At 48.1% G+C, this 16,371-nt stretch overlaps 1 long non-coding RNA gene and 1 other non-coding gene across 7 annotated transcripts; both read right to left on the bottom strand.

Moving 5' to 3' along the window:
* Window positions 1-2,123: 2,123 nt before the first annotated feature.
* On the bottom strand, window positions 2,124-15,727 carry LOC107131596 (uncharacterized). 6 transcript variants are annotated; one of them, XR_009492099.1, is made up of 4 exons: window positions 10,709-15,727; window positions 10,297-10,437; window positions 7,098-9,001; window positions 2,124-2,554 (listed from the first exon to the last, which is right to left on the bottom strand). It is a non-coding gene; the product is annotated as an uncharacterized lncRNA (long non-coding RNA). The 6 variants fall into 6 exon arrangements; XR_009492101.1 differs by lacking the exon at window positions 2,124-2,554 and having other exon boundaries at window positions 3,755-9,001; window positions 10,709-13,511; window positions 13,839-15,702; XR_009492100.1 differs by lacking the exon at window positions 2,124-2,554 and having other exon boundaries at window positions 3,755-9,001; window positions 10,709-13,978; window positions 14,172-15,702.
* Window positions 11,608-11,697, bottom strand: MIR1179 (microRNA mir-1179). The gene has a single exon (NR_030818.3). It is a non-coding gene; the product is annotated as a microRNA mir-1179 (primary transcript).
* Window positions 15,728-16,371: the final 644 nt, after the last annotated feature.

Below are 16,371 nucleotides of genomic sequence, written 5' to 3'. Positions count from 1 at the left end.
ATGGGACTAGACCTGAGAATGGAACTGGAGTCTTTAGAGTACAGCTTCCCTCTCCCCTTGTATAACCAGCTGTCTCCCACTTTACAAAGGAAAGTCACAGACACACACCCAGTCTAAACTTTGCTCTGCAACATTACCCTAGGAAATAAAGGAGTCTCCCAATTCTGAATATGAATTGGGTTTCCCAGGTGGCTCAGCAGTAAGGAATCATCTGCCAAGCAGAAGATATGGGTTCTATCCCTGGGTCAGAAAGATCCCCTGGAGAAAGAAATGGCAACCCACTTCAGTATTCTTGCTGGGAAATCTTATAGACAGAGGAACCTGGTAGGCTACATGGGGTCACAAGAGAGCTGGACACGACTTAGCGACTGAACAGCAACAATAACAGTGGGTTATTATCCAGGACTGGCAAGAAACCCTTCTACAAGTCTATTGGTTTCTGATTCTTTGCTTTCGCTATGATCCAAGGAGGATTTAATCATGTTTTCAGCTAATAGGTCATTAAAAATATTGTTTTGAGGCTGGATAATGACCAGGAATCAAAAGAATTGAGAGACATTGCTAGGAAAACTTCCTTCCACTTCTGTCTTTTATCTGAACAATGTTTATTAGTGCTTATATCCATAAAAACAAACTGGAAGGCCCAACTCTTTCTCATTCTCGCAAAAAGTATATTCATCCCTGGATTTATAAACTTAATGGAAAAAATAACTGGTTCAATCCATCTCCTAAAGGGACACATTTCCAATGGCATTTCTGGTGAAAATTTACTTTTTATGTTTAAAGATTATTTTTGGACAATGAAATGCTGTGTTTTATCATTTGCTGACTTGCAATACAAATAATGCAACAATATCTCAATCCGGAAGGAAAAAATATAACACTTAGACCCCTATGGGTCACAAGACAGAAAAAAGAATCACGCTTGGAAACTTTATGGGTCACAAGACATTTTTCTAGTGTTAACAAGTTCAAATGGATGTACATAATTTTGCGGCATTAAAATGAGATCAGGTTCTCCAGAAATTATTACCAAACATGAAAATAGATGATGCTAGGATAAAACGCCATAGCAGAAGGTGAATGGAAATATAAATTGAAGAAGAACAAAGAATGTTGCATATAAATTAAAAAAACAAATCCAGATTAAGTAAGGAGAAACTATTTGAAAGGATTAGTAGGGTGGATGATTGGGAGGAGAGATTTACTGCAATCGAGAAAATGCTCTGCTAATTCTTAAGAGTTAGGCAAAAAGAGTTTCCTTTTATAGGGAGGAGAAAACAGGGCCAGAAAGAATACATTGTGGAAGCAAGAGTGACCAGATCCTTTTATATCAGTAGATATTAGATTTGGAGATTATTTTATCCTGCTGCTGCTGCTGCTGCTAAGTCGCTTCAGTTGTGTCTGACTCTGTGCAACCCCATAGACGGCAGTCCACCAGGCTCCCCTGTTCCTGGGATTCTCAAGGTAAGAACTGGAGTGGGTTGCCATTTCCTTCTCCAATGCATGAAAGTGAAAAGTGTAAGTGAAGTCGCTCAGTTGTGTCTGACTCTTAGTGACCCCATGGACTGCAGCCTACAAGGCTCTTCTGTCCATGGGATTTTCCAGGCAAGAGTACTGGAGTGGGGTGCCATTGTCTTCTCTGTTTCACCCTGAGGCCAGCTTATTCTCTGGAGGGGTCCAGAGGGATAATAAACTGGCTCTGGGTGGGCCAAAGTTCAAGGGACCTGAGGGAAGAAAAGAAGCTTAACCAATGTTTGGTTATAAGCATTTTATTCCAATTGATCCATAGGTCCAACAGTTTAGTTAATCACCAAAGAGGCAAAGAATAGGAATTTGGAGCGGCGGTGCCAGGACTCAATCCAGGAGTCTTACCACAGTCATATGGGGCACCGTATTTCTTTGCAGTAACTATTTTCTGGAACACAAAAGGATAGGGGAAATTTCTTCACCATTGATGTTTTCTAGGTGCACAGGGCTCAGATAAAATTTAACATTGTCAATAAGAGTTTTTTCCATGTATTTAAAAAAATGGTTAATGTTGGTATCAAACTACTATGATATATATAGCAGTTTGAAACAAATCTTAAAAAATTTTTAAAGACTTTTTTTAAGACTTTTTTACATAGATCATTTGAAAATTCTTATTAAATTTGTTACAATATTGCTTATGTTGTTTATGTTCTGGTTTTTTGGCCACTAGGCATGTGGGATTTTAGCTCCCCAGCCAGGGATCAGACCCAAACCTCCTGCACGGGTAGACTAGGTCTTAACCACTGGACCTCCAGGGAAGTCCCCGCTGCTCAGTCTCTCAGTCACATCCAACTCTTTGGGACCCCGCGGAAGCATGCCAGGCTTCCCTGTCTTCCACAATCCCTTGGAGTTTGCTCAAACTCATATCCATTGAGTTGGTGATGCTGTCCACCCATCTCATCCTCTACCTCCCGCTTCTCCTTTTTGCGTTCCATCTTTCCCAGCGTCAGGGTCTTTTCCCATGAGTCAGCTCTTCACATCAGGTGGCCAAAGTATTGGAGCTTCAGTTTCAGCATCACTCCTTCCAATGAATACAGACACGTTAAAAAAAAAAAAAAAAAGATGTCAATATTTCCAATACATCTTTTGTAACTATCATGGGTTATGACAAAACATTATCCAGCAAAAAAGTTCGAAGTCCACAAGTATACAATATGGATGGCCCAATATTGGCATATCTTGTCTGTGAACTCCAAACTTTAGGGCTCTCACCCTCCCATTCTTTAAATGAAACTGCCTCCTCCTTCCACAAAGAGTGGGGCTCCTCTCTAACAGACCCCTTTGAGCTGGGCTTGATGAGGGAAAGCCCATGATCCAAGTCCTGCCCTTTCTCCCTCTACCTTGTCAATCAAGCAGCACTTGAGATGTGTGACTTGTGTTTTCCCTTACAAACCATCAAGCCACACTCTCGAAGCACCATTCTGACTTCCTTACGTGCCTATTTTTAAGACTTTTTTTTCTTTTTTTTATGTGGACCATCTTTAGAGACTTTATTGAATTTGTTACAATACTGCTTCCATTTTATGGTTTGGTTTTTTGGCTGCAAGACATTGGGGATCTCAGTTCCCCGACCAGGGATTGAACCCACACCCGCCTGCGTTGGAAGGCAAAGTCTTAATCACTGAACCACCAGGGAAATCCCTCATGCCTGTTTTGAGGACAATCTGGGACCCTATAGGGATTCCCATGTAGCTGGACCCAGTGCAGACAGGAGGGTGGGTGTCCATCCAGCCATGGTTTGCAGCAGTGGTTCTCTAAGGGTGGTCCTCAACCAGCAGCCTAGGCTTCGCCTGGAAACAGGTTGGACCCACTGACTTAGAAATTCAGGGGTGGGTGGGGCCCAGGCGGTCTGTGTTTTAACAACCTGATTGACAGCTTCCTGATGCATCCTCAAGTTTAAAATCTGATGTGTTAGAGGGTATGAAGCTGGCACAACTCTGGGAGCCGATGTAAGTATCTTACTCATTCTATTCAAGCACACTCCTCTCTACTAGCATTCTTGATCCAACAGTGACTTTGGATCTCTCTGTGGCACCTTTATATCTTCCCCTGATTTCAGAGGCACGCAGCAGTAAGTGGCAGCAAGTGGTAGCTGGAAGCAAGGTCTTTAGTTTTCCAGACTGGGAGTCCTAACCACTGGACCACAGGAGCAAGCAGTTAGGGCTAGGTCCCTAGTCTTGCTTGTCTACTCAAGAATGAATTCAGGCAAGGAGACAGAAGGTAAAGGGCAAAGTAAAAAGTTTATTGAAAAGAAAAGTACGTGTGGAAAGACACCTGGGTGACCTCGGAGAGACAGCCGCACCTTTGAAGTTTGAATCTTTTATAAGTAAGGGGACAGTTTTCTAGGTCTTTGTCTTCCCTCAGGCCAATCATCTTGCTTTGTACCACCCGCTCCACTCTGGTTAATTTGTCTCAGGACCCTCCCCTGGGGTGCACACGCACACCTTACTAAGATGGATCTCAAAGTGAGGGCTTCTGGGAGGAGCAAGACTCATTATGGCCTGGAGTTATCCTGTCTTTTGACTCCAAGGAACCTTTCTGCCCATGTGTAGTATTTCCTTTATCCTTTACTCAGAGTTTTCGCTTCTCCTTGTCCTCGCCATGATTATCCCCTGAGGTGTTTACGAGAGACAAGGACTGGCTATTTACCCTGTTTCTGTTGTTACTTCCATTTCCAAGAGCAAACAGGGAGCTGATTGTAAATTCCTCTACTGGAGCCCACCTATCTCAGGAAATGCAAAGAGGAGGCTGGCTGATTCAGAATTTCCCAACCTGAAGCCCATCTATCTCCTACCTCACCCCCAACTCCTGAGACTTTCCAGTATTTTTAGAACCGTGTCAAGTCTCACATGACAGATTTTTCATTTATATATCTATCTTTGGCAGCGCTGCGTCTCTGCTGCTGTGACGGCTTTCCTCTACTTGCAGCAAGCGGGGGCTACTCTCCAGTTGAGGTGCGCAGGCCTCTTGCTGCAGTGGCTTCCCTCGTGGGAAGCACAGGCTCTAAGGTGTTCAGGCTTCAGCAGTTGCGGCTCACGGCTCTAAAGCACAGGCTCAGTAGTGGTGGTACAGGGGCTTAGTTGTTCCATGGCATGTGGGATCTTTCAGAATCGGAGATCGAACCTCTGTCTCCTGCGTTCGCAGGCAGATTCTTTACCACTGAGCCCCCAGGGAAGCCCCACATGACTGATTTTTAATAGAAAACTGGCAAGGTTTGATCCAGGGGAATTTTATTCTCCACCGTAAGTTTTTCCATTCTAGGCTACATTTTCTTCACTTAGAAAATTCATCTGTAATTATTCCTCAGTTTTGGCTGAACATTGGAATTGCCTGCGGAGTTTTAAAAAATGTTGGCACTTGGGTGACACCCCCAAGATTCCGATATGACTAGCCCGCAATGTGAACTGAACTTTGGAGATTTTTTTTATTATTATTATTATTTTTAATTTTATTTTATTTTTAAACTTTACATAATTGTATTAGTTTTGCCAAAAGGTCACCAAGTGGTTCTAGTTTGCCCCCAAGACTGAGAATGGGCGCTAAAGCGCAAATACCTGAAGGACCCAGCAGAGGGCGCTGCCTCCCTGCTCATCCTTGGAAACGTGCGCGCTCATCGGGCTGCTAGCTACAAAAAACCCGGGTGATGCAGTTAAGATAAGGGACCCCAGATACCTGATCCTTGGATTAAGAACCATTTTGTGTTCTGAGACTCCTAGAAAGTTACCTTGAGAAGTAATAAGCTGTCTGTTTTTCTGAGTAACTTAGAGGTAAGTCAAACAACCCAAGTCTTGGTTTCTGCATTTTTAAAACGGGAAAGTGGGGGAAGGGAAAGGGAGGTGGGAAACTTGGTCTATAGTCGTTCTTTAGATATATATTGAGCCTCCTGAAGTGGGCAAAATACTGATCTGGGGGGAAGGATAAACATTTAAATGGGATCCCTGGGTTGGGAAGATCCCCTGGAGAAGGAAATGGCAACCCACTCCAGCATTCTTGCCTGGGAAATCCCATGGACAGAGGAGCCTGGTGGGTTACAGTCCATGGTGTCACAAAGAGTCAGATGCGACTTACACTTTCAACACATGGTGGATCTCATTCGTTCCTAGTTCAAGGAAGGGGACCTGTGGGTACCCTCAGATACCAGAAGAGAAAAACTATGAAACAAGAGGCCAAGAGACTACTGTTGAGTATTTACATGTGCCATTATATATTATGACACCTCTCTTGATTAATTATCATAACCTAACAAGGTGGACATGATCAGTTCCATTTTATAATTAAGACATCTGAGGCTCAGAGATGTTAAGTCACACATCTCTTTGATGCCTCAAAGTCACACAGCTACTAAGTGATGCATCCAGGATTGGAACTGGGGTGTGTCTGAATTGGAAGCCAGGCACCCCTACCCACCCCCTAGGAAGTGCCTCGCTCCCTCTACTTTGCACCTTGCCCCTAGCAACAGCAGCACTCCTGTCCATCTCTCAAATCAGGAAAGCACCCACGACCCACCCTGCCAGATGTTTGTTTCACAGAGGCAGGATCTCTCTCCCATCTGTCTCCACAGCAACCCTGGATACTGAAGACTGCCTGGGAGAGATTTGATCCCCCTCCTCTCCCGGTTCTCCACTTCTGTCCCCTTCTACCCAGTCCAGCCCCCTTTCCTCCAGTGAAGGGCACGCACCTGCTGAGTGACAACAATTTGCAGCCTTCCCAAGTGTGAATGAGATTTCTAATAGGACTGGCTGCCCACCTGCTTCAGGCAGGATTGGAATAAAGAGAATTTAAGAGGCAGGAAATGGGCATTAGGAGAGCCAGTTCAAAGGAGCTGAGACAGCGACCTCTGGATGGACGTGAAGGGCTAATTGGTTCAGAGAGGTCCAGTGCCTGGCCAAAGGTCACACAGCTGGCATGTGGCAGAGGCAAACGTGAGCTCAGCAGCGGTTGCAATTTTAGGGTTCCTTAAAGGAGTACAGCTCCCAACCCAATTTAAATTGGCAAGATGTGTTAGTATTCTTAAAAAAAAAAAAAAAAAAGACTTTCCAAGAGTCTTTTTGCCTCCCAAGGCTGCTGACCAACACTTCCCTTTTCTGACCCAAGGATCCCAGGAATGCCTCCTCCAGGGTGGAGAGGAGGCAGGGAATATACTTAGAAAGGACTTTGTTGTATTGTTCAGTTCGCTAGGTCTCGTGTCCGACTCTTTGCAACCCCATGGATGCAGCATGCCAGGCCCCTCTGTCCTTCACTACCCCCCAGAGTTAGCTCAAATTCATGTTCCACTGAGTCAGTGCTGCTATCTAACCATCTCATCCTCTGCCACCCCCTCTCCTTTTACCTTCAATCATACAAAGGACTGAGGAGGACATTTGAGTTTGCTGGCTGAAAAATTTGTCCTCATGGAGAGAATCATCACTGGAATTTGGCCACCATCCGAGGGCAAGGCAACACCTCCCCCCAGCGTCCCCCCACAGAGACATAGACAAAGGCTGGGAAATGGTTTTGATGACCACTGCTTCTGCCACAGTGGGGGACTGCTGTCCAGGCTCAGTTGGAGTCGTGAGCCTCCTCACCTCAGTTTTCCCCTGGTGATGCGTCTGGACTCAGCAGCACAGAGGCAGATTCCGGGGTTGAGAAGAAGGTCTGTCCACACAAGTCCGCCTCTCCCATCGGATAGGCAAGGCGAGGTCCAAGCGGGCCAGAGCCAGGCATGCCCTCCACCGCCAACGCAACAGCATCGCAGGCACCAAGGTCATGAGCAGGTGCCCCCTTGTGGAGGATGGAGACCCTGGCCACCCCTCGCCCCACAATACAGTCAGTTCTTGTTTCTGGAAGAGTCTGCCTGAAGCGTGCCGCCCAGAGCGGGTGCTCAGAGTAGTTTGGGAGATGTTTGCTAGGAGACAGAGAAGGCGCAAAAAGAACACAACGGAAGGACAACCGCAAAGGGTGTGCTCGGCCCCGCCCCTGCCCCGGCTGCGGTGGCCGGCACCATGCGGCAGACTGGGACTTGTTGTTGAGCGCAGGAGACAACAACAAAATCACTAGTCTTCCAGACGGGGCTGGCTGCTCCACGGCGGCAGCGCACACATGATCCATCCCGCCAGGCGTTCGGTGACGTTGGACCCGCCCCACCTCAGCCAGCCTGACCCTGCAGCCGCACCAGCTTGTGTCCAAACCCGTCCCCTCCCCCACCCCAGAATTCTCCAGAGCCTCTAATCAGTTGTGGGGAGTAGGGATTGTTTCCCTATTTTCTTTTTCTTTGGAGGGTTCCATGTTCTGTAATGAGTATACTTCCTTAATAATGATAGGGGGGTGTAATTTTTAAAGGGTAGCAGCAGGCGGCTCATCTCTCAGCCTTGCTTGGGTAATCACAAAGCTCTGTGCTATTATGGAAAAGGGAAAAACAAAGAGCTCCAGGTTATGGTGACCTGTCTCTACCAGGAACCCCCATCTCTACCCAAGTCTACAGTCAAGGCCTCGGGTGACAATGCCCTCTGTACTCAGAGAGCCACAGCTCTGAATGAAGTGGGAGTAGGGGTGCTGGGCCTCACAGACTAGAAAGGGGAGGGAAAAGGGGAAGCGGTGCAGGGAGGGGGTAGAAGGGGTTCTAGTCCTGCCCCCCTACCTCCACCCCGCCCCACCCCCCACCCCAGCTGGGCTCTGTGCTTCATTTCCTCAGGCCTGGACCCTGATGGAGGGGAGGGAAAGGGCCCCCGCCCCGCCCTTCGCTGGCCAGGCAGGCCACTAATTGTCCTGGCAGGGGATATCCGCTTCTTAATTAGCCAAAGCCACAATATCCTGGCGGCTCCAAGACCACGGCCCTAATTGTATTTCTGCAGCAGCTGAAGGATAATTACCCTTCCCTTTTGTGCTGCTTTTAATTCTTTCTCTTCTTAATTACAGGCTCTTCCTCTGTAGCCCATCCCTCCATCTCTGGGCTGGTTCTCTCCACCCGCCTGGAGTGGGGAAGGGCTGGCCCAGAGCAACTGAAGAGGAGGGGATGTGGAGGAGACCAGCAGCACCCAGCTGGGAGGCTCAGCCCCTTCCAGCAGTCAGCCTGATAGAGGGGAGAGGGGTGTCCCTCTCCAGGAGGCTAAGACTGCCCCCTCCTCCACTCCCTAGCAAGGTGCTAACTCTGCAACTCCAAGGTGCAGGGCCTTGAGGGCTCCCCATCCCAGCTAAGTCATCAAGGAAGAAAGAGGGATTTATTGCCGATAACTTCTTGTAAAAGAAAATAACTGTGTGTGTGTGTTTTAGTTGCTCAGTCGTGTCCGACTCTTTGCGACCCCATGGACTGTAGCCTGCCAGGCTCCTCTGTCCATGGAATTCTCCAGGCGAGAATACTGGAGTGGGTTGCCATTTCCTTCTCTAGGGGATCTTCCAGGTCTCCTGCATTGCAGGCAGATTCTTTACCTTCTGAGTTACCAGGATGGTTAAGACTCCAAGCTTTCACTGCAGAAGGTGCAGTTTCAGTTCCCTGGTGGAGCAAACAAGATCCTGCATGCTGAGTGCTGCAGCCAAAAAGTTTAAAAACAAAAAACCTAAGTCTCTTTGGCACTGTTGAGAGAGGACTAGTTCATCATCCTTGGTGTGCAGTTTCAGAGACAAGAGTGCTAATATCAGGGGGCAAGGCTAACCAAGGTGAAGGGTCACTGGAGGGGCCAGAGCCCTAGGTATTCCCAGGAAAAACTGGCCTTTCCCAGCAAGCTCTCAGGTAAACTTCAGATAGTAATAGATAAGCTAAAAGGTATTACATAGAGAGTTTGGAGAGACTCCTGGACACTGCCATGTCCTGCTATGCAGGACTGTCCAGTCCAGCCCATGTGAGCAAATCCTGCCTCTAAAGCCACCAAGGGACTGTCCTGCTATCAGCTCACCATGCAAGCAGGGACTATTTTGCTGATGATTATTTTCCAAAGCCTCGCAAGAGCCTGGCTCATATTAGATGAAACTGATCAGCAGTGAGGCAGAGTTCAGAGATAAGAGTATAATCATGAGGTGTGAACACAACAAATCCACTGTCATTGGCTTTTTCCTTGCAGGACCAGTGGAGATGGCCTTGAACCTGACAGCAGCCCCAGTTTTCTAAAATTTTTAAACTCTGGGCTCCGTCTGGGTTGGGGGGAAGATGCAAGAAGTGAAAGAGGCTGCTGAAGCTTCAGAGAAATGTACTTTGAAAAACTGACCTGCCCTTGAGCCCATCAACTCCCTCTCCCCACTTTTAGTTTCTTTCCTCTGAATTTAGCACCATCCCCTTAGCAACGCTTGTTTCCATGGTTTCCTCCTTGACAAAGATCCCCAAACCCCTCCTCTCTTTTTCCTTCTGACAGTAAGGGGTGATAGGGATCCTCAGGGTGGCCATTCCATGTAACCATGGAAACAATTAACTGAGCCTTCATTTATCTTTTTGTGAAGAGAGCTAGGGAATATGGGAAGAGAGGGGCGGGGGAGGGTGCAGGCTACAGCTGCCATTGTCATAAACACGAAGTTGAGGGACTTGTCCTGACACTAGCCTGTAAGATTCAGTTCAAATACTTGCTGAGTCCCTACTTTAAGTGTGACTAAGCTCCAGGGAATCAAAGGTATACATGACATAGCCCCTATTATTGAAAGGCTTAGAGTTAGGTCATTGCCCCAGTCAGACTCTGGCATAGATGGGGTCGCTAAAGGAGGTGGCTCTTGATAGCACCATCATGGTCGAGATTCTGTCCACTCCCAGGATCCCCTCCAGCCAAGAACAAGAAAAGACTGACCAATGGGGTCTGTACTTACATTAAGGTTTCTTAGGCTGTTGTCAGATGATTTCTGTCTTGGAAGAGAAGGAACTTTGACGTGCCCTTGGTGGCTCAGACGGTAAAGCGTCTGTCTACCATGCGGGAGACCCGGGTTCGAGCCCTGGATAGGGAAGATCCCCTGGAGAAGGAAATGGCAATCCACTCCAGTACTTTGCCTGGAAAATCCCATGGACAGAGGAGCCTGGTAGGCTACAGTCTGTGGGGTCACAAAGAGTTGGACACGACTGAGTGACTTCACTTCTTTTTCCTTTTTGAGAAGTGGAGACTAATGTGAGCATCCCTAAGCAAGACTGTTTGGAAGAGGGAGAAAGAAAAAAAAAAGACCTGCCCAACTCCAGCACCATGAGAGATTTGGGTAATCTCCAGTCCCAGGGATCTCTACCACCTACCTGTCACAGCCTTCCTGGAAAGTTATATCTTCTCTTACACCAAATTAGAGGGTCATTGTCTGCATCTATCCACCTTTTCGTCACTGAAAATGTAGGCCAGAAGACAGCTGTGAAGAATTAAAATAGAAAAACAAACAAATACAACTACCAGGGACATCAAAGTTGGACAGAATGAATCCAAACGCTGAGATATGCGTTCATCATAAGGAACAAAGCTCTTTCCTCTTCTAGCTTCCCAACCTCAACTCAGTTTTCACCAAATCCCTTAGGGTGAGGAAAAATTCTATACTTCTAAGGGAAATCACAAAGATCCCTGGACCATTGGTGTGCTGATACCCATAATCTGCATGGACTTGGAAGAATGATGATCGTAATATATTTTAAAATGAAAAAAATTCACAGAATAATGTGTAATTCAGGACTTCCTCATGGTCCAGTGGTTAAGAATCTGCCTGTCCAATGCAGGGAACAGGGGTTTGATCCCCAGTCCAGAAAGATTCCGCATGCTGCGGAGCAACTAAGCCCGAGCACCGCCACTACTATGCCTGAGCTCTAGAGTCCATGCTCCACAAGAGAAGCCAATGTAATGAGTAGCCTGCACATCGCAACTAGAGAGTAGCCTCTGCTCATCACAACTAGAGAAAGTCCAGGCAGCACTGAAAACCAAGCTCAACCAAAAATAAAATAAAAATTTTTTAAAAAAGAATAATATGTAATTCAGATGTGTTCGAGTAAGCTACAAGTAACTAGGTAACAAAATTCATCTTTGCAAGTCAAATGAATCTGAATTGGCCAAAGCAAATAGCACATCCTGGGTCTCAGAACTCTGAGTTCCATCCTTTACCGCTACTGGATGGTACTAAAGCAGATTCAATCATTCTGGGTACCCTGCTCACTTGGCTAGTTAGAAAAGGATAAATGGCATCCTCTGATTGGTTGACAAGGCAACATACACCAACCAATGAAAGAATGCTTCTTCCCTTCTGGCCAGTAAGATCTCAGTTCTCTTCTTGAAAGCAAAGTAGACCCTTTGTCCATAAAGAAAATGAGCAGAAAGAGAATAATAATTAAAAAAAAAACAACACTGTTGCTATGGGACTTTATTGATGTGATCAATGATAGCTGCCCCAGAGAATTCATAAAGGAAGGCACTTCTTTGGGAAGAAAAGTACAAAAAGCAGACCAGCTGTCTGGTCTGAACTAAAAAGAAGTTTCTATAGTAACGTGTGAGGGGAAAGCATTTTAATGTAAATGTCCCCAAAATTATATCTAGCCAGCCTATGGAGGTTAATTTTGGCATTCAACTTAGTCTGGAATTATAATGATCTTTTAAAAAAAATTTTACATTAGCAATGAGTGAAAGAAAAGGTGAAAAGTAAGGATATGTGTGTCTGTAATGCAGAGCAACAAAGATAAAAATGATAGTTAATACCTGGAAGAGAGATTTCCTCTATTCCTCTGTTGTCAAGTGATAGCTCAGTTTAAAACAAGGTTTTATTGTAGAAAAAGAAAGTTCATAGCTCTTAAGAAGTATTCTGAGTAAAGTAGTGCGTAGAGCTCAGGTTGTTCTGTTAACTTACTGGCAATTTCCCCTTCAGTCATCCTGAGAATGTTACATCTGCCTTTGAGAAATTATGGGTAAAGTGATTTTCTACCCAGATACTGTGAATGAATGCAGGCAGACTAGTCTGATAGGTGAAAAGCAGAATCAGTGTTTGTCAATCCAGGGAAATGAAAAAGCTCAGAAGATTTGAAGCTTTAAGTGCTTCATTTCCTAATTATGAAGGCAGAGCTAAGAGAAAGAAAATAGAATTTTGAGGAATCTGATGCTGGTGATGCAAATGGCTTTTGCAAGGGAGTCCCATTTTTCACCACTTGTGCTTTCTGTGTGGTCTGTGGGAAGAGGTGAAAAGAGAGGGGTAATCAAGAATTCACCCTCTCCAGCATGAGGGGTGTTTAGGAAGGAAGGAATCACTGCCAAACCAAGGAAAAAGCCTCTCTCTACTGGAGACACTGTTGGACAGTTTCCTCTCTCCCTCCAGTTCATGAAGAACAAATGTGTCTTTCTCATGTAAAGGGAAAAAAGCAAAGCGCACAGGGCTGGGGTGGCAGGGGATGAGCCCTTCTGTCTAAAGGATCATAGGAGAAAATAAAAGCCCCAGTAAACCCCAGAGAAAGGACAGGGTAGGATATGATTACCTTTCTGAAGGAGGTGGGAGAAAGGAAAGGAAGGACTGAGGTGGCAGAAAGGTAGCTGCTTCGCCAGGCACCTTGATTAAAAAAAAAATAATTTGCCTTCCAGGATTTACTCTTACCCCCAGGAATTTTGAGGAAGCGGTTGTTGACTCACATCCAGACCAGCGAAGGCAGGAGCACCAAAGCAGATATTTTCAAGAATAAAGGTGCTTACAGATAAATTAATAGCCAAAGACCCTCCACTCAGTGTAACCAGGGAAACAAGAGGCTGGGCTGGTTGCCTGGCAACCACACTCTAGTTGGGGGGGGGGCGGGGTCCTGTCCCCCTCTCTTCCTCCACCACCCCTGTTAGCCCTTTTGTGATAACATCTTCCCTTTGGTGGCTATTTTCCTTCTTGGCAAAATAGTCATTCACCTCCTAACACAAAGGGCACTCTGTGCTCCTTTGGCTAAACGGACCTCAACGTGCAATTTGGACAGATTTCATCTTCACTAAGTTGTTGCAGCCCTGATAAATGTGGTTTTTACCTTGACCTCCATAGCTCGATATCTCCTCCCACCATTCCACGCTTTTCTCTTCATTTACCGGCATTAAGGCCTATGGAGACTTCGGGGAGAGTGAGAGAGAAGGGGGTTTCGCAGTAGAGAGAATGTGACTTGGAACCACTGTCCCACTTGTGCCTAAGCTCACCACTTACAGGTGCGCATCTTTCCTCTTCGACAACCTGCCTGTACTTGGCACCAAGTTATTCCAAATGCTTTTAGAGGAGGGACGATAGAATGCCCTCCCAGAATTTGATACTTAAACTCCTGAAAATAGGGAAGATGAAACCCTTCCCCTCCTTTTCTTGGTGAACCCTGTCTCTCCTCCCAGCCTCCCTCGCGAGGGATCTGGGGAACTGGGCTAAGAAGCAGAGTACTGGCGGGAACCCACCCTTGGGCGAAGACCGGCAGGGCGCTGTCCACCCTCTGGTGCTGAAGCTGAAGTCTCGGACTCGCTGCGGAGGGGCTCTGGGGACCATCAGCCGACCCGTTTTAACTCCGAGGTAGGGACGTAAAGCGCAGGCGCTCCGTCTGCCGCCAGGGTAAAAGGCTAGACTAGGACTTGTCTGCACTGGATGCGCTTTTTGCAGTAGACCCGACTCCCTGCCCGGCTCAATCCCCCGCGCCTCTCCTTTTCCTTCCCCGGGTTAGCGGGATGATTTGCCACAATAACAGTGCGGCAGTTTGCAGTGGGATAATTACCCGGTGGCCTCCCAGCACTTACACCTTTTCTCTTTCGGCATTAGGCTCTCGGCGTCTGCACGAAAGGTCCCGGGGGCTCCTGGCTGTCAGATCTCGTGGCGGGCGGAGGCCGGCAAGGCGGGGAGGAGAGCCCTGGAACACCTCACCCTGACGCTTTTCTGCGTGCAACAGGTCGGCTTGAATTCGGAATCTGAAAAGCGAGGAGCGCGGGAGACCGGGCGGCGGCCACGGTGAGCTTGGGGAGGTTGTGGCCGGAGACCGCGCACTCCGGGGTCGGGGGGTGCTGCGCATCTCGGATGGGGCGCTGAACCCAGCCAAACAGACGGAAGACCGGGTTTCACGTCGCCCGGCGGAGTGGGTACGAGAACTAAACGCCCCCATTGCTCCGAGCGGGTCGAGCACCCTCTTTGGAGCGCTGGGGTGTCAGGTTTAGGAGCCGCTTCCTGCTTTCCAGGCGCCCTTACCGTCTTCCCCGCCCCGCTTCCTGAATTTGGGGGCAGCTGCAGCACCTTTGGCAGATGCCCAGGTCGGTTGTCCCCTTTTGGCCCCCCAAGGCAGCCCCAGGCTCATCCTGGGGAACCTCAGTTCCGCTCTGCAGTTCCTCCAACCCCACACCCTTGGCCCTGAGGCAGAGAACTGGACCGGGGATCCTGGTGGGGATTTTACCTGGCTTGGGTCGCCACGGCCTGGAAGAAAGGTCACTGCTCTCCACTCCTCTCTGGAAGAAATCCCCTCACCACCCCGCCGCCGGCTCCTCGCGTCTCCCCTAAAAGCTGAAGATGTGGGGGCAGGGGTGCGGGTAGGAGCGGGGAGGATTCGGGAGGGAGATGGAGCTTAAGGAAAAAACCTGTGAAGCATCCTTGAACACTTGCCTCTCTCCTAATCGGTGCTGTCCGGAGCAGTGGCCGCTCCGCCCGGGCGAGAGGCGGATCCAGAGTCCCGGCAGGGTGCCCTCGGCGCTGACACCGTCGCTGCAGCTGCGGGGGTCGGGGGAGAACGGCTGCTTTAAAGGCGAGACCGACCCACAGGTAGCCAGTCAGCGCCGAGGACGCCCATGACGTCATCCAGAAGGCGAGAGGAGAAGGGAAGTTGGGGGTGTGGTCACCGCACTTCACAGCAAAAGTCCGCTGTGGCCATGGCAACAGCTCGCGGAGGTCGCGGGCCAGCAGCTCTCTCCTTTTCTCTCTCCTGTAGAGCGACTGGGCTCCGGGATTCCAAGCCCCTGTATGGCTGAATGCTAGAGGAGGGTTCCAAGCCAACTTTTCCCCAACAGGACAGGCACTAGAGCTAGACTCGAGTCCACCTCTGTGTCCTGGCCCCGGGTGAGGGCAGGAGAAGGGCTGCCTAACCCCCAGGATACGCTGGAAGGAGGATAACGCAGAAACTTGCATTTCCACAAGGGCATCTCCTATAGCTTCACTTCCCCTAAATCGCCCGTGCCTGAGCAGATCAGACCCGGGTCACCTGACCGCACACAGAGACTACTTCTCCCTGAATTCAAAGATGCAAACACTTACTCTTTGTATCCACTCTTCGAGGATGCGCTGTGCCCGAGCCAGTACACCCAGGCAGCGCCCGCACGGAACCATCTGCCCCAATCCCCGCCTGTGTACGTGGGTAAACCGAGGCTCCGAGCTTACCTTATTGGTCCGGAAAACAGCCAAACCCACGAGAAAATAGCCACGGATCTAGGGTTCGCAAACTGGTGGCCAGGGGTCTAAATGGGGGCACAGAAGTGTTTGCTGGGCTCTCAGAATTTTAAAAAATGTGAAGTACTTGTCTTCGGGATTGAAAAGGTTCACACAGAAATCTGGGATTTCTGTCTCTTGAACAGGGGAGCTGGCATGGTGCATGCCATGAAAAAACACTGACCCTGTAGTAAGGGCTGAAATCCAGTCCAACCTAGGCCCATCTCTCCTTTTTTTATCTTTATTAAAAAAAAAAAACATAATTAATTAAATAATTTTGGCTGTGCTGGGTCTTCACTGCTGCACACAGGCTACTCTGCAGGTGCGGTGCACCGGCTTAGTTTCCCGGAGGCGTGTGGAATACTCCCAGACCGGGGATCGACTCCGTGTCCCCTGCACTGGCAAGCATCCCCTACCACTGGACCAGAAGTTCCCACCTCTTCTTTTTGTCAGTGTCACCAATGTTATCTTCTTTTTTTTTTTTTTTAACAGTAGAGAGGAAAGTGAAATATTTTTGTCTCCATCTCACCTGCT

The sequence above is a fragment of the Bos taurus genome, chromosome 21 (assembly GCF_002263795.3).
Source record: "Bos taurus isolate L1 Dominette 01449 registration number 42190680 breed Hereford chromosome 21, ARS-UCD2.0, whole genome shotgun sequence".
NCBI classification, from domain to species: Eukaryota; Metazoa; Chordata; class Mammalia; order Artiodactyla; family Bovidae; genus Bos; species Bos taurus.
Note: the sequence above shows the minus strand (reverse complement) of the source record. Positions and strands in the feature narration are given on the sequence as shown.